Below are 14,573 nucleotides of genomic sequence, written 5' to 3'. Positions count from 1 at the left end.
AACCTTTTATCATGTAAAAACACGCTCACCCGATCAATTATGAATTGTGAAAGGCTACGCACTCAAAAGTGGAAACACATCCATTCAAAAAGTAAAAAGAAGTAAATTGCAGAATGTAACGTGACTGTTCAAACCATGTATGGAAGTGCATGCGGCCACCAAACGATTCATAAATGTGGTAGCCATTCATGAGCTAGATCCAGACACACCACCACTTGTTGTTGCGACTAAAGAAAGAAGATAACGAAAATGCACGGGCCTACTACTGGCTCTGTAGCTGAGCCACCTCCACTGCCTCGTGCGGACAGAAGAGAAAATAGAGAAGAAAAAAGTGGGAGAGAAAGGCACGTCGCGACAGCCGTCGTCCACCACTGAAACGGTAGTAGGTACAAAGACTGCCTACAATAGATAGAAATCCAGTGGCAGGCTAGCCCCCGCCGCAAGCTGCGGTGACCTACCAATCGCAGCACCGTAGGGCCAGGAGCAACCACCCCCCGAAACCACTTCCTCATCAACATCTACAGTTGTTTCTACAAAACATGCATAAATTTAAACAAAAACACCACACTGGAATGACACTTTGAGCAAAGGCTTGTTTTGCTTGGAATCCTGCATGCACTCCTCAATTTAAAACCTGCATGAATTTCATACACTGAGTACAAAAAAACCTGCACACATTTTGATTCACATTTCATATCATGGAAGATGTCGATGGGGCATCTCAGCACAATTAGTTCAGATTTTTTTGCTTCATTTGTAGATAATTACACAAGAAAATCAATACTATTGGTACTGTTGAATGCATAATTAACTTTACACCTTACTGCTATTTTTGGACTGAAGGCCTGAGTTTGGTCTCTGTCATTTATATGCACTTTGTAGTTTTTGTGGATTACTTCAGTCAAAACAAATTATGCAAAAGAAAATGTGAAGCCAATACAGGTGAAAAAATTCAAAAATAGCTAAAAAAAAACTTTTTTCTTACCTTCTACTTGCATCCAAGGCTCGACAATGGTGCTTTAAGTACGATTACAGCTGAATCATACTGCCGTCGCGTGATCGCCGGCTCCTTATCCCATAATCCGCAATATTTATAGAACATTGAATAATGAGCTAGCCCTGTCGTAACGCAGGTAGGTTTTACCGCTTATTCAGTCCGTGTAAATTCAATGCACAAGCGCCGGAGCTTCAACTACAGCACAACGTAAGGACCGGGTCGAGGCACTTACGAAGTTGCCCATACTAAATTCTTGCCGAAGGCTGAATCGCAGTACGGCACCGGCATCATGCACCCCGCAATGAGCCTATGAATGATGATTTGTACGGCATATTCTACTCCAATCGTGCAGCCCATGACACTGTCTCTTTTCCAAGACACTGCAAACGCATTAACACCCCCCCCCCCTTACTTTGTCAAAACCAAACAACCGTTTGTTATGAACGCGTCTTGTTGTTTACGAACTAACAAACTAGCATTGTGTTGGCATGCATGACCAGTTCTGCGCTGTTTTCAGAAGAATGTGCAGGACAGAAGGAAATTTACTTACATCTGTGATGCCAAACATGTCCCGGGTGGTGAACGCCCTCCAATAGTCCCGCCGTCAGCGTAGTGTTTCCAGTGAAAGCGCACAAAGGAAGACGCACTATCTGTTGGGCACGCCGGCACACTTTTTGCACAGGTTTACACAGAACCTGACGACGCTTCTGCACATCGCACGAGCTATTTTGCTGCGCTTTGTGCCTCGCAAATCTCGAGAGCATGACGCCGCCAGCAGCACAAAAGAAAGCGCGACGCCGCGACGCCGCCACCAATGGCTATGACTAGCACTACAGCTTCGGCTGCTTCGGCTGATTTCGACTTGTTTCGGTTTCGGAAGTTGCCGACTTCAACGGCTTTGCTGTTCGCCTAACAGCAGCAAGCACGATGTCAAGTGTCTGCGCGCTAACGCTACATGTTTGTCGTGTATGCGCGCCTGTAGTTTGCGCATTCAGAAATGTGGCGGTGCTAGCGAAAGCTAGCGGTGGCGGAAAAGACCACCGTGAGTTTCGCTTCTTTTTTTTGCGATGCTGGAAAAACTATGCGTGCTTGTCATGTACGTCGGGTTGACAGATAAGAAATGCGTTGCGGTGGTTCAGAAAATCGGAGCTTTGGCCCAATGCATCGCCAAGTTCCTTGCGAAAATTCCTGATCATAAACAGCGACAGTGGCCATTGCTTTAATTGTGTGTTTATATTGGAAGATCAAGTGATTTGTTTGGAAACAGACGCCGAATCCTGCTCGCACACTGTTCCACTAGTCACCCGCGAGCGATACTTTCTTTTGTGATGTGTGCATCACTACTATCAGTGTCTAACTCTTGAATGGTGATGAAATTTTAATGGCTCTAGCTTATAGCAAAAGCAAAAACAGTTGTGTGAAAGCATGGCGCCTGCAGTCAGGCAAGATATGCGACATGCAAAAATAGCTTACCGGTCAAGGTTCAAGAGAAGACAGTGTGGGGAGTTTACGTGGGGATCCGGTAAAAACGTCCCCGGAAAAAATGTCCCTATTGGCGAAGTAGGAAAAAATGTCCCCGAACGGAGCTGGAGTCTTGCGCTATAGGACGTAGACTACGTTTCTCCGTGGCGAATTGCAATGATGAATGATGCATGTTAACTTTATTACAGCGGTTTCACCTGTCGGCTTGGAATTGACCGCGAATATCGAATTGATGCGGGCATTCATGACAAAAAAAATTATGGCAGCGGTAATACAGTGACAGTGACATGCTTTAATTTACGCAGTTCTTGTAAACATTTCGGGCCCCCAGAGGACGCAGGTTCCATATGATGATTACATTTAACTTAAAGCCGAGAAAGAATGGCATAACATTTGTTGTTTTTTTTCATGTGTGTTCCAGAATAAATCTTTTTTAGGGCCGGTTTTGGCCTTGGGGACGTTTTTTCCTAGTTGCCGCTTCTTCAGGGAACGTTTCTTCCGGAGACGTTTTTTCCGGGGACGTTTTTACCTACACCTGTTTGCGTGCACGTTACTTCAATTAAGCACTAATGAAACTGACCATACAAATATTCAACTTGTCTCTGTGGCCTACAACATACATGCAGTAAAGAAGCAAAAGCCGCCAAGCTGCTCGTTCCATGCAGCATAAAGAATTATGCACTGCTGTTGGAAACTGCACAGCATATATTGGTGGACTATCGTTGAACGTGCAGCTTTGTTCAATAGGTTACGCATCTCGCGTGACGCAGCCTACAGTGACACTGAAAAATATGCTATCTAAAAGACATTTCCTTGCAATATTATGCTGCAGCATATATGTGTATAGTATGCATAGCTTCGAGATGCAACACATATACTGTTGGTATCGCCCTTCATAAAGTACTGGGATTTTTGCATCTTTTCATCAGTCTAAGATCACCGATTCAATCGTTTCTTTTTTTTTCATTTGACAATGAGACGGACAGCATTTGCAAGTGTCATTATGCAGCAGAAAGCTTCAATTCAGAGTAGTTCAGTTCACATGGGGTTTGTTATAGTCTCAGGAAACTTAAAAATGGTGTATAGATGTAGATGTGCAAGTCAAAACTCAAAAGGCTGTAGCAACTTTTTTGCTCGGCATATCCTTGTGCTGAAAAAGAGAGTCAGTCCGGTTGTTTATAATCAGCCAAATGAGTGACGTAGAGAAAGAAGCAGAATTGTTGTCATCTTCTCTCCCATCCCATCTGTTAGTGCTGTTCAGTCGTTTGAGAATTGTCTTTCTGTGGTCTTTGCAAGGGATTATGAGTTCGTGAAGTTCAGTACTGGAGTTGGCTTTCACATTTCTGTTATCACGCTTACTTTTCCTTCTACAGATGAAACTCCAAGCCAATTCTTCATACAAACTTGTGATGCCTGCCGGTGGTAAAGCTGTGCAGTTATAGTGCGTCACCTCCATTCATATGCAAAACACAATATAAGGGTGATTTTGACTGCCAGTTTGACTACCGTATACATGGCAGCGGCAACACATCAACATTGTGCACACAGCATAGTGGCAGATACAATGAACGAAGGGCAGTGCTAGTCAAGGTGTGCAGCAGGAACATCATTTACTTAACTTTAAGTGAACAGTTCTCATTCGACTGAAAAGATTCTGCACAAAAAATACCAAAAAAATCCTGATTAGTCGACATATTGGTCATGACATCAGAGTTACATGACCTCGCGTGAGAATTTCAAACATCTCACAATGAAATAAAGCTAACAAAATAGGGAGGGTGCAAATGAAGCCAATTATCAAGGAAGCTCTTCTAATGAGGACATTTCACAAAATAGTAGTTTAACAAAATAAATATGTTGATACTAAAGCTCGAACCCATGTGTGCCCTCTGCATGCAATGTCTATAGCCATGTAGGGTCAAAGGTGTGTTAGTGGGGCATTTAGGGAATGCTGTTACATTGGTAATAACTTTGAAAAGTAGATAACTTTAAACGAGAAAAATTATATAAAAATTTGCAGAATGAAAATGCAGTTCATGTTTAAGATGCTGTCACGTCTATTATTGAGGTAAACTAGCTGAAGCTCCAAAATTATTTTAACTTTGTGTAACTACTTTCTCTTCTTATATTTTGCACTGATCATTATAATTATTCTTTGATCTTCTGCATGTTATGCCACTGATGTGCATTCAATGAATTAAGTTACAATGCTCAAATCTTGTCTTAGTTCATCTTATTTCTTCCGCATTTCTTTCATGCCATGATATATATATTGCGGATACATTTTTGTTTTGTGATATGTTCATGCTGAACTCTGTATTTATTAAAGAATATGTATTCTATGGCCTATATTTTACATTCAATGTAAGCAGCACGCCCATGTAGATATACGAAAGCATTAAACTTGAAATATATATGGCATATATATCAATGATTATTCAGGAATTAACATGTAAATACAATATGGTTCGCCAACCAGATGAAGGAAATTGGTCATCATCATCATCATCATCATCAGCCTGATTATAGCCACTGCAGGACGAAGGCCTCTCCCATATTTCTCCACTTAACTCGGTTCTATGCAAGCTGCATCCACTTGACCCCTGCGAACTTCTTAATCTCATCCGCCCACCTAACTTTCTGCCGCCCCCTGCTACGCTTTCCTTCCCTTGGAATCCAGTTTGTTACCCTCAGCGACCATTGGTTATCCTCTCTTCGCACTACATGTCCTGCCCATCTCCATTTCTTCTTAATTTCTACTAGAATGTCGGTAACTTGAGTTATTTCTCTGACCCACTCTGCATGCTTTCTATCTCTTAATGTTACCCCTACCATTTTTCGTTCCATAGCCCTCTGGGTTGTTCTCAACTTAAGTAGAACTCTCTTGGTTAGCCTCCACGTTTCAGCCCCATAGGTGAGTACAGGTATCAACTGTCTAACTCAGTGATAAACTGTAAAACTATGACACAAACTTTAATTCTCTTAATGATCTTTTCTATTTAACTGTCAAATATGAGGACATACATGCGGATGATACCACTAAATGGCAGAAAGTGAAGTGGAGCTCAAGAGACTTCTGATGCGCGTACAAGAAGAGAGTGAGAAGTTTGGACTTAAACTGAACATTAAAAAGACAAAGATCATGGCGTCTTGCCCCATCAAGTCCTGGAGCATAGAGGGACAAGAAGTGGAAACTGTGACAGATTTTCTCTTCTTGGGCTCCAAGGTAACCCCGGAAGGAGACTGCAGCCATGAAATTAGGAGACGCCTACTTCTGGGAAAGAGAGCCATGGCTAGCCTTGACTGCCTAGTAAAGAGCAGAGACATTATAACTCGTATAACTCGTGCTATGGTCTTTCCAGTTGTGATGTATGGATGCGAGAGTTTGGCTGTGAAGAAGGCTGACCGCCGAAGAATTGACTCGTTTGAATTGTGGTGCTGGCAGAGAATCTTGAGAGTTCCTTGGACGGCCAGAAGATTAAATCAGTCGATATTGTCGACCATAAACCCTGACTGCTCATTGGAGGTTCAAATTCTAAAGTTAAAGCTCAGCTACTTTGGTCATCTGATGAGAAGAGAGGAGTCGCTGGAGAAAGATTTGATGTTGGGAAAGGTTGAGGGTCACCGGAGAAGGGGTAGGCAGCGAACGCGATGATTAGATGGCATCCTCGAGGCACTGCAGTTGAAGTTATGTGATGCTAGGAAGATAGTGAGAGACCGGAAAGCGTGGCGTGATATGGTTCGTAGGGTCACGAAGAGTCAGACACGACTGAACGACTGAACTGAACTAAACGGATGAGGACATACGCCTATGAATGTCTTCCAAACCAACTAGAACATCCAATTGAAAACTATATATATATATATATATATATATATATATATATATATATATATATATATATATATATATATATATATACCATATGAAGTGCCATTTGAAATCCCGGGGACCAATTCAAATTTTCAAAACCACTTTGAATATCCAATAGGGTAGGACACATATGAATTGTAATCCTGTATAATATGGAAAATCTAGTGGGGATTCTAAATGATCATTATGAACATGAGAACAATTGGGAGTGCCCATTGTTTGCAAAACCATTTGGGTAATTCCGTTAGCTGCCAAATTGGTCGTAATTTTGTGCCCATTTTAGCTCATATATGGCTGTATCTAATTGGGTCAGTGTGGGGCCGAATGAAACCATGTTATAACTGGTTTAATTTTTTACGGGGAGGCTTAGTGAGCCAACTGAACTCGCATGGACCCTGAATGAGCACTGCGAAATCGAGTGCTGGTGCTGTACTAGCATCGTGATTTTAAGCGAGCGTTATGTCTCCTACAACTGAGCGTGCGAGCTCTACGAGACCGCGTACGGCGTCTGCGGGGGTTTTACGTGAACTGTACGAGATCTTCTACAAGCTGCTTGAGCCCTCGTACATCTGTACGAGACATCCTACAACCCTCGTACAACCCTACGAGACATCGTACACGCTCTAGGAGACACCGTAGACGCCCTACGAGACATCGTACAATCCTCGTACAACTCTACGAGACAACGTAGACGCTCTAAGAGACCTCATAGAATTCTTGTACAAATCGCATAGCTCTTAGAAATCTCCCACATTTCTCGTACACATCGTAGCAATCTCGTACATTTCGCATACACTTTTTCAGTAGGGAAAGCCTCTATGTTATTGAATACCTGTGTAATTGCATGCTTGGCGTTTGTTATTCTGTGAACCTCTCGTGTGTGCATTTCAAGTGATCTTGTGTGATCCTTTGTATCGTCTCTTGCTGTGCATAAATTGTGTTTGTTTGTTACTTCTGACTCCGATCCTTACTCTGGTTTGAACCGGCGACCACTGGGCACCAAACGATCACCCCCTTCTGTCACTACAAGGTATTTGAATTCCGGCTGAGCTTGCCACGCAAGTCGAGGGCATCTCCTTTGCGACCGAAACAGCTACCCCCACTCACTCTAATCATGTCTGGGAGTGTGCGCACCGTTAAGGGCGCATCGTTAATGATAACCCCTCATAATTATTAACGGGTGACAGCCGCGTAGCGGCTTACTGAGAAGCAGGAGAAGCAGAAGAAGAAGCAGAGGAAGCGAGGCGCGCTGACTGATCCGGGTTTCTGAGCCAAGTGCGTTCGTCGTTCATTCGACGTTCACCTATAATAAAACCATTTCATCCGTTACATTTGGTGCTAGGCGCTGGGTGAAAACGTTCAGGATCCGCCAGTACCTCGTCGCAGCCGTCGTGTAGCTGGTTTGCCACCTTTATCTCCTCAACAGTGCCTTTCAATGGCTGCCACCGGCACGACGCAGACTCCTGAACAGTGACCTGAAGAGGCACCGACCATTCCCCACCAGCGAGGGCCGCGTATGTTGAACGGTGAGCCCGAAGATGACGTTGAAGAATGGCTCCGACATTACGAAAGATGCAACAAGTGCAACCGCTGGAACTCGATCGCACATCTGTATAATGTTGTTTTCTTCCTCGCTGGCACGGCTCTGACATGGTTTGACAACCACGAAGAGATCCTGACGACCTGTGACCGATTCGTTGAAGAAATTACGAAGTTCTTGGAGATACCCTTGCGAAAAAGGAATGCGCTGAGCATCAGCTTTCTCAGCGAGCCGAACTGCCCGGTGAGACATGCACACGCTACACCGAGGAAATATTGAAACTTTGTTGCATGGTAAACCGGCAGATGTCAGAAGAAGACAAGATAGGGCACCTTCTCAAGGGGATTGCTGAGGATGTGTACAACTTTCGATTTCGTGGGACACCCTTGCCACAGTAGCTGATGTCATCATGCAGTGCCGGGCATTTGAGGCGTTAAAGGCACGTCGGATAGCGCCGAAATTTGGCCATCTTTCTAAAGTGACAACTGTTGTTGGTTGTTTAATGTAATGCCCTTTTGATTATGCAACGCACCTGCGACGTTCGAGCGATTTATGGACACTAACCTTCGAGACCTCAAATGGGAAATAGGCATGTGTTACCTTGATGATGTTATCATTTTGGAAAGGCCTTCCAAGAGCACAATGAAAGGATCAATAATGTTCCTAAATGCATTGGCAAGGTGGGCCTCATTTGTAATTTTCTTGTTTGTTGTGGACGTAATTGTGCCGACTAAGGCTTGTCGTCCACATGATTCGTCACACTTCAGTTTATTCCGTTTACCTAATCTTTATATTTATTTCATTACCTATAATGGACAATATTTTGCGTCATTATTTAAAAGACAGAACTTATTCTTAGCCTCGAAAAATAATTTGTCGAAATAGCCAAAAGACACTGAGAAGAAATCGATTTGGATCATGCATGAGCTGCAATTGTATTTGAAAAACAAACAGCGAAACGCAAAAAACTAATGTTTATCACATTTGGCTGAGTCCACCTAAAATATCAAACAAGAGTCTGCGGAGTATCCAATCAAGTGTATTCTGGTTCGTGCAGTTGCTTCGCACAATTTTTTTGTTTTAAAAGAAGAATTGTATTTTTTAAAACAGCGTAGTCTGTGCTCACTCCTCACACCAACTTGACGCAGTTCTATTCAATGCGCTGCATCTGTAATTCACTTGATCATGTTACAATCCGCGTACATATCAATTGCCCTGTCAAAGCAATAAAGAAATCTCCCCAATAATTGTTTTAGCTAACTTTCGGTAAGCAGCGCATGCAAGATCACTCGTATTGCCTTTCATCGCGCAAAACGAATGCCAGTATTTTGCTACAAGAATGCCGTGCCTGAGACTAGATATAAAAAAAGAGCTTCATAATCTTCAAACACGAAAGCCTCATGAGTGCCGCGAGCAGGATCTGTGAGTACAAAATGTGGGCAAGAACCGCCACGAAAAGTATAAACTGCATTCTTTAAAGATTCTTACGTAACCGTTCTTTGTGAAGCCTTCGGCATGGTTAAGAGAACTTCTTTTTGGGCTAGTTGGTGTCTATTCATTATACGTTAAAGGCGCCAAAGCAACACGCACAAAGACAAGAAAAGAAGAACGCGACAGAGAACCACTCACAACTGATTTATTGTGCAGGAAAACGTACATATATATATTACTGCCGGCACATGCGCAAGGAACACATTTAGCATCATGTCATATAAGATAAGCGATGTTCAAGAAACGCTTTCTCTGCATTGTACAGATTTATCGACGTGTCACTGACACACAAATTTCCTTTCTTTCCGATATAAAATGCTTCAATTAGCTCTCTGGCCATCATATTGCCACTCCTTGCAAGAATCCGTACATCAGAAAAACATGGTTTCGAAGTGCCTGATGGGCAGGATCTGATATGTTTCGTAATATTAGGGCCATCTTTATTTCGCTCTATGTTACGCTTATGTTCCCAGATTCGCTCATTAACACATCGCCCGGTTTTTCCGATGTAGGAGCAACCGCAAGAGAGACGAACTTCGTACACAACCCCTTCGGCACATTTTGTGAATTGTCGCCCATGCCTCGTCCCACAGCCTATTTCCTTTTCTTTTTCCTTCCTTTTCGATATTCGAGGGCAAAGGCTTCCGAGCTTCAGGGGAGCCGAAAAGACGAGTGACATCTTATGCCTACTCGCAGATTTCTTCTAGTTGTGGGCCAACTTGTGCACATACGGCACGGCCACTGGTCTCATCTCTTCTCGAGGGACCTCACCCCTTACTCCCTTTGCCGTCTTCAACTTCTGTAAGAGGCTGTCGGCGACATATTCCACGACCGAACCGGAGAACCCGGCTGAAGCCAGCCTAGCCAATTGGCATTTTCTGAAGAACAGCGCGACTTGGACAAGGACGGAAGAAAGACAACACGGACAGGCGCTGATTTACAACTGATGTTTATTGCTCGGAACGTGGTAATGTAAATATCAGGCTCCAAACAACAAAGGAAAACACAGAAGCGATACACATTTGATTATACACTAGAAACCACGTGTGATGCCACCATGTCACTTCCCTGCAGCTAGATATCTAAGTTCCTTTGCTGACAACGCCAAGGACGGGCTGCTGACACAGGCGTCACTTGACCATGTTGTTGATTTATTTTATTCTGTGCCCCGTGATGCCTTTTTTACTTCTGTTCGGGACTGTATTGAAAGAAATTATCCTGTTTCCTTTCACAACTCCGCCGGTATTTCCACTGACAATTTTTTAAGTATTGTAAAGTTTCGCTTACAATTTACTTTTATTTCTTTTGATCAGCTGTTCTTTCTGCAGAATGCCGGTATTTTCATTAGTTCTTGTGTCGCTCCGGTTTTATGTAACATTTTGCTTTCACAATATGGACCAAGTGCTTCAGCATGTTGTACCAGCTAACCAAGTTTTTAAAATCTTTAGATATGTTAACGATTTTTTATTATTTTAACTAAGGACGGCAGCATTACCATCGCTGATACTGTAAAGTGTTTTACCTCTTTTTAGACAACAAGGAAAAGGCATGGATTTTACCTGTGAACTGCCTGACAATGATTTTTTACAGTTTTTAGATCTAAACATTGAGTCCTGTAAGGATCAGGTGGGTTAGTCTTATGTTCCGCGCGCGAAAAAGGGGCTTCTGCCATTTGACTCCGCACATTCAAATCTAGTAAAAAGGGATATTGCTTCGCTTGCCTTGAGTCTGCACTAAGGAAGTCATGCCTGACCAAGATGGGTCGGAGTTTTGAAAACCAATTGGCTAGGCTGGCTCCAGCAGGGTTCCCTGGTTCGGTCGTGGCCCATGTCGCTGAGAGCCTCCTACAGAAGTTGAAGAAGGCAAAGAAGTAAGGGGGAGGTACCTCGAGAAGAGGTGAGACCGGTGGCCGTGCCGTATGTGCACAAGTTGGCCCACAACTTGAAGAAAGTTGCGAGTAGGCATAAGGTGTCACTCGTCTTTTTGGCTCCCCTGAAACTCGGAAGCGTTTGCTCTCGAATAGCAAAAAGGAAGGAAAAAGAACAGGAAAGAGGCTGTGGTACAAGGCATGGGCGACAATTCACAAAATGTGCCGAAGGGGTTGTGTATGAAGTTCCCCTCTCTTGCGGTTGCTCCTACATCGGACAAACCGGGCGATGTGTTAATGAGCGAATCTGGGAACATGAGCGTAACGTAGAGCAAAATAAAGATGGCCCTAATATTCCGAAACATATCAGCTCCTGCCCTTCAAGCAATTGTGAACCATGTTTTTCTGATGTGCGGATTCTTGCAATGAGTGGCAATACGATGGCCAGAGAGCTAATTGAAGCATTTTATATCGGAAAAAAAGGTAATTTGTGTGTCAGTGACACGTCGATCAATCTGTACAATGCAGAGAAAGCGTTTCTTGAACATCGCTTATCTTATATGACATGGTTCTGAATGCGTTCCTTGTGCATGTACCGGCAGTGATATATATGTACGTTTTCCTGCACAATAAATCAGTTGTGACTGGCGCTCTGTCCCGTTTCTTGTTCTGTGTGTGCGTGTTGCTTTGGCGCCTTTAACATATATTCGGGCTGGTGTCTTAGCAGCAAGTTTCTCATGTAATATCCACATCCTTGTGAAGTTAGTGGCTAGCTTAGGATAGGGATTCGAATCGTCAACATATGCGCTTGCAATTGCGAAACCCTTAAATGCAGGTATATGTGTCCACCGAGAAGTGAGGCTTATGCTGGGAAGAACGACTGCTTTTCTCGACACCCACAAGAGCGATGAACGTTTAGTGCGTAGCAATAGTAGTCGCAATCACGGATTTCGCCCATGTCTGTCCGAAGCCGCTTACTCTATCTCTTTTCGTGAACTTGAAGTGGAGAAAGAGGAGGTGGCGACGCGTGCGTCGCGTGGCATTGAGGAGGCGGAGCAGTCACATAGCTGCAGCAGAAGCCGCGCTCTCTCTATCTCTCTCTGTCCATCCGTCTCTCCTTGAACTTGAAGAGGAGTAAGGGGAAGCATCGACGCTCACATTATACAACTTAATACTGAGGGGGCGGAGCTGTCGCATAAATGCAACAAGTGAGAGAGTAAGACAATGCGAGAAGGGCGCGTCAGTTGCGGACGGGGACACCGTCACTGGACAGCGTTGCACAAGCATGTGTTACTCCGGAGTCAGCAGTCGTGTGGCGCTCGCGCGTCCTAAACTTCAGCATCTCTCCCTTCGCATCAATAACTTCTCAGTCTTTACGGACAGCAGACGTGCACGCGAGGGGCTCCCTGGAACTCGACTCCGTACCGCTCGCCGCATTGTGAAGCCGTTTGTACTTATATCTGCGACAGCGGCGCTTAAGAGCATTCGCTTCTGCGCAATTTATATCGTCAAGCACTCTCAATATTTGTATGCTGCTCTCATCATCATCATCAGCCTGACTATACCCACTGCAGGGCGAAGGCCTCTCCCAAATTTCTTCACTTAACCCGGTTCTGTGCTAGCTGCATCCACTTGACCCCTGCGAACTTCTTAATCTCATCCGCCCACATAACATTCTGCCACCCCCTGCTACGCTTTTCTTCCCTTGGAATCCAGTTTGTTACCCTCAGCGACCATCGGTTATCCTCTCTTCGCACTACATGTCCTGCCCATGCCCATTTCTTCTTAATTTCCACTAGAATGCCGGTAACTTGAGTTATTTCTCTGACCCACTCTGCACGCTTCCTATCTCTTAATGTTACCCCTACCATTTTTCGTCCCATAACCCTCTGGGTTGCCCTCAACTTAAGTAGAACTCTCTTGGTTAGCCTCCACGTTTCAGCCCCATAGGTGAGTACAGGAAAGATGCAACTGTTGTATACTTTTCTCTTGAGCGATACCGGTAAGCTGCTAATCATAATCTTCGAGTGCTTGCCAAATGCGGTCCATTCCAATCTTATTCTTCTGCTGCTTTGAATGCTGCTGAATACTTTCAAAAACTGTCGCCACGGAACTCTCATAAATATTATGACAATGTGGACACATAGAAAATGAGTTAATTTCACAAGTTTAGTTTAGAAAAACACCATTGGAGGTGTTGAAGATTTGCTACACCGATATAGCGCTTGTAAGGTAAAACTTGGCCCTATAATCAAGCTGCACAAATACAGGCACAAAATAGCTCTCAATGACTAGTGTTCTGAAGAGAATTCTACGGCAGGTTGTGTGCGAATCTGTGGATTCTTTACCTTAAAACAATGCAATAAGTATGAGTGAAACACCTTTACAGATTATCTTCATGATTGCTTGTGGTAAGTATCGTACATTTCAGTTTAAAGATATAAACATAAAATGGTTCTTTCCTTTTGTTTTAAAATTTCGCTTGACAGGAATGAGACAATATTTCTGAAATGCATTTGAAACCTAGATGGTTGTTTGAAAGCACGTAGCGAATCGCCTGAGTGTATTCAGGAAGCTCTGAAATGCGAAATGTGATGAAACCACTGCCAGCTGTTTAGGAGTTTGTACTGTGCTCTAGATCTTGATTTAGGAGTTCTACCACTCAGATACATGCTCATGCTTGTGGATAGGATCACCTGCAACCATGGTATGCGGGTCATTATTTGGCTACGTAGGATTTTGCATTACATATAAACCACTGACTCTTTTACAATTCTAGAATGCAACATTCGTCACGGAACTATGAAAAAATACTCGGAAGTTTCCAGCTCCGTTTGCCCTGCCTTTTGCTGGCATGCAGGCACACAACACCTGGTATTTTCCTGCAAAATTTACTGCTTCATCCAAAATCATATTCGAAAGTAAACTCGATGTCACGGATGAAGCCGCACCGACGTGTTCTCACCTGCCTGTCAACGTGGCCTCTTGTCTGCGTGAACAACAAAGCGGCTATTGGTGCTAGAAGGGCTGCATACAGAATTGCCTTGATACCTAAAATATTTCATTCTGGAATTCACCATCATGTTGTGAAAGGCTATCCAGAATACAAAGAGGCGTGCTGTACATACATACATACATACATACATACATACATACATACATACATACATACATACATACATACATACATACATACATACATACATACATACATACATACATACATACATACATACATACATACATACATACATACATACATACATACATACATACATACATACATACATACATACATACATACATACATACATACATACAT

Source organism: Amblyomma maculatum, chromosome 4 (genome assembly GCF_055883805.1).
Source record: "Amblyomma maculatum isolate TAMU_Amacu chromosome 4, ASM5588380v1, whole genome shotgun sequence".
Taxonomy (NCBI): domain Eukaryota; kingdom Metazoa; phylum Arthropoda; class Arachnida; order Ixodida; family Ixodidae; genus Amblyomma; species Amblyomma maculatum.
The sequence above is the reverse complement of the archived record's forward strand: the minus strand, read 5'-3'. Positions refer to the sequence as shown.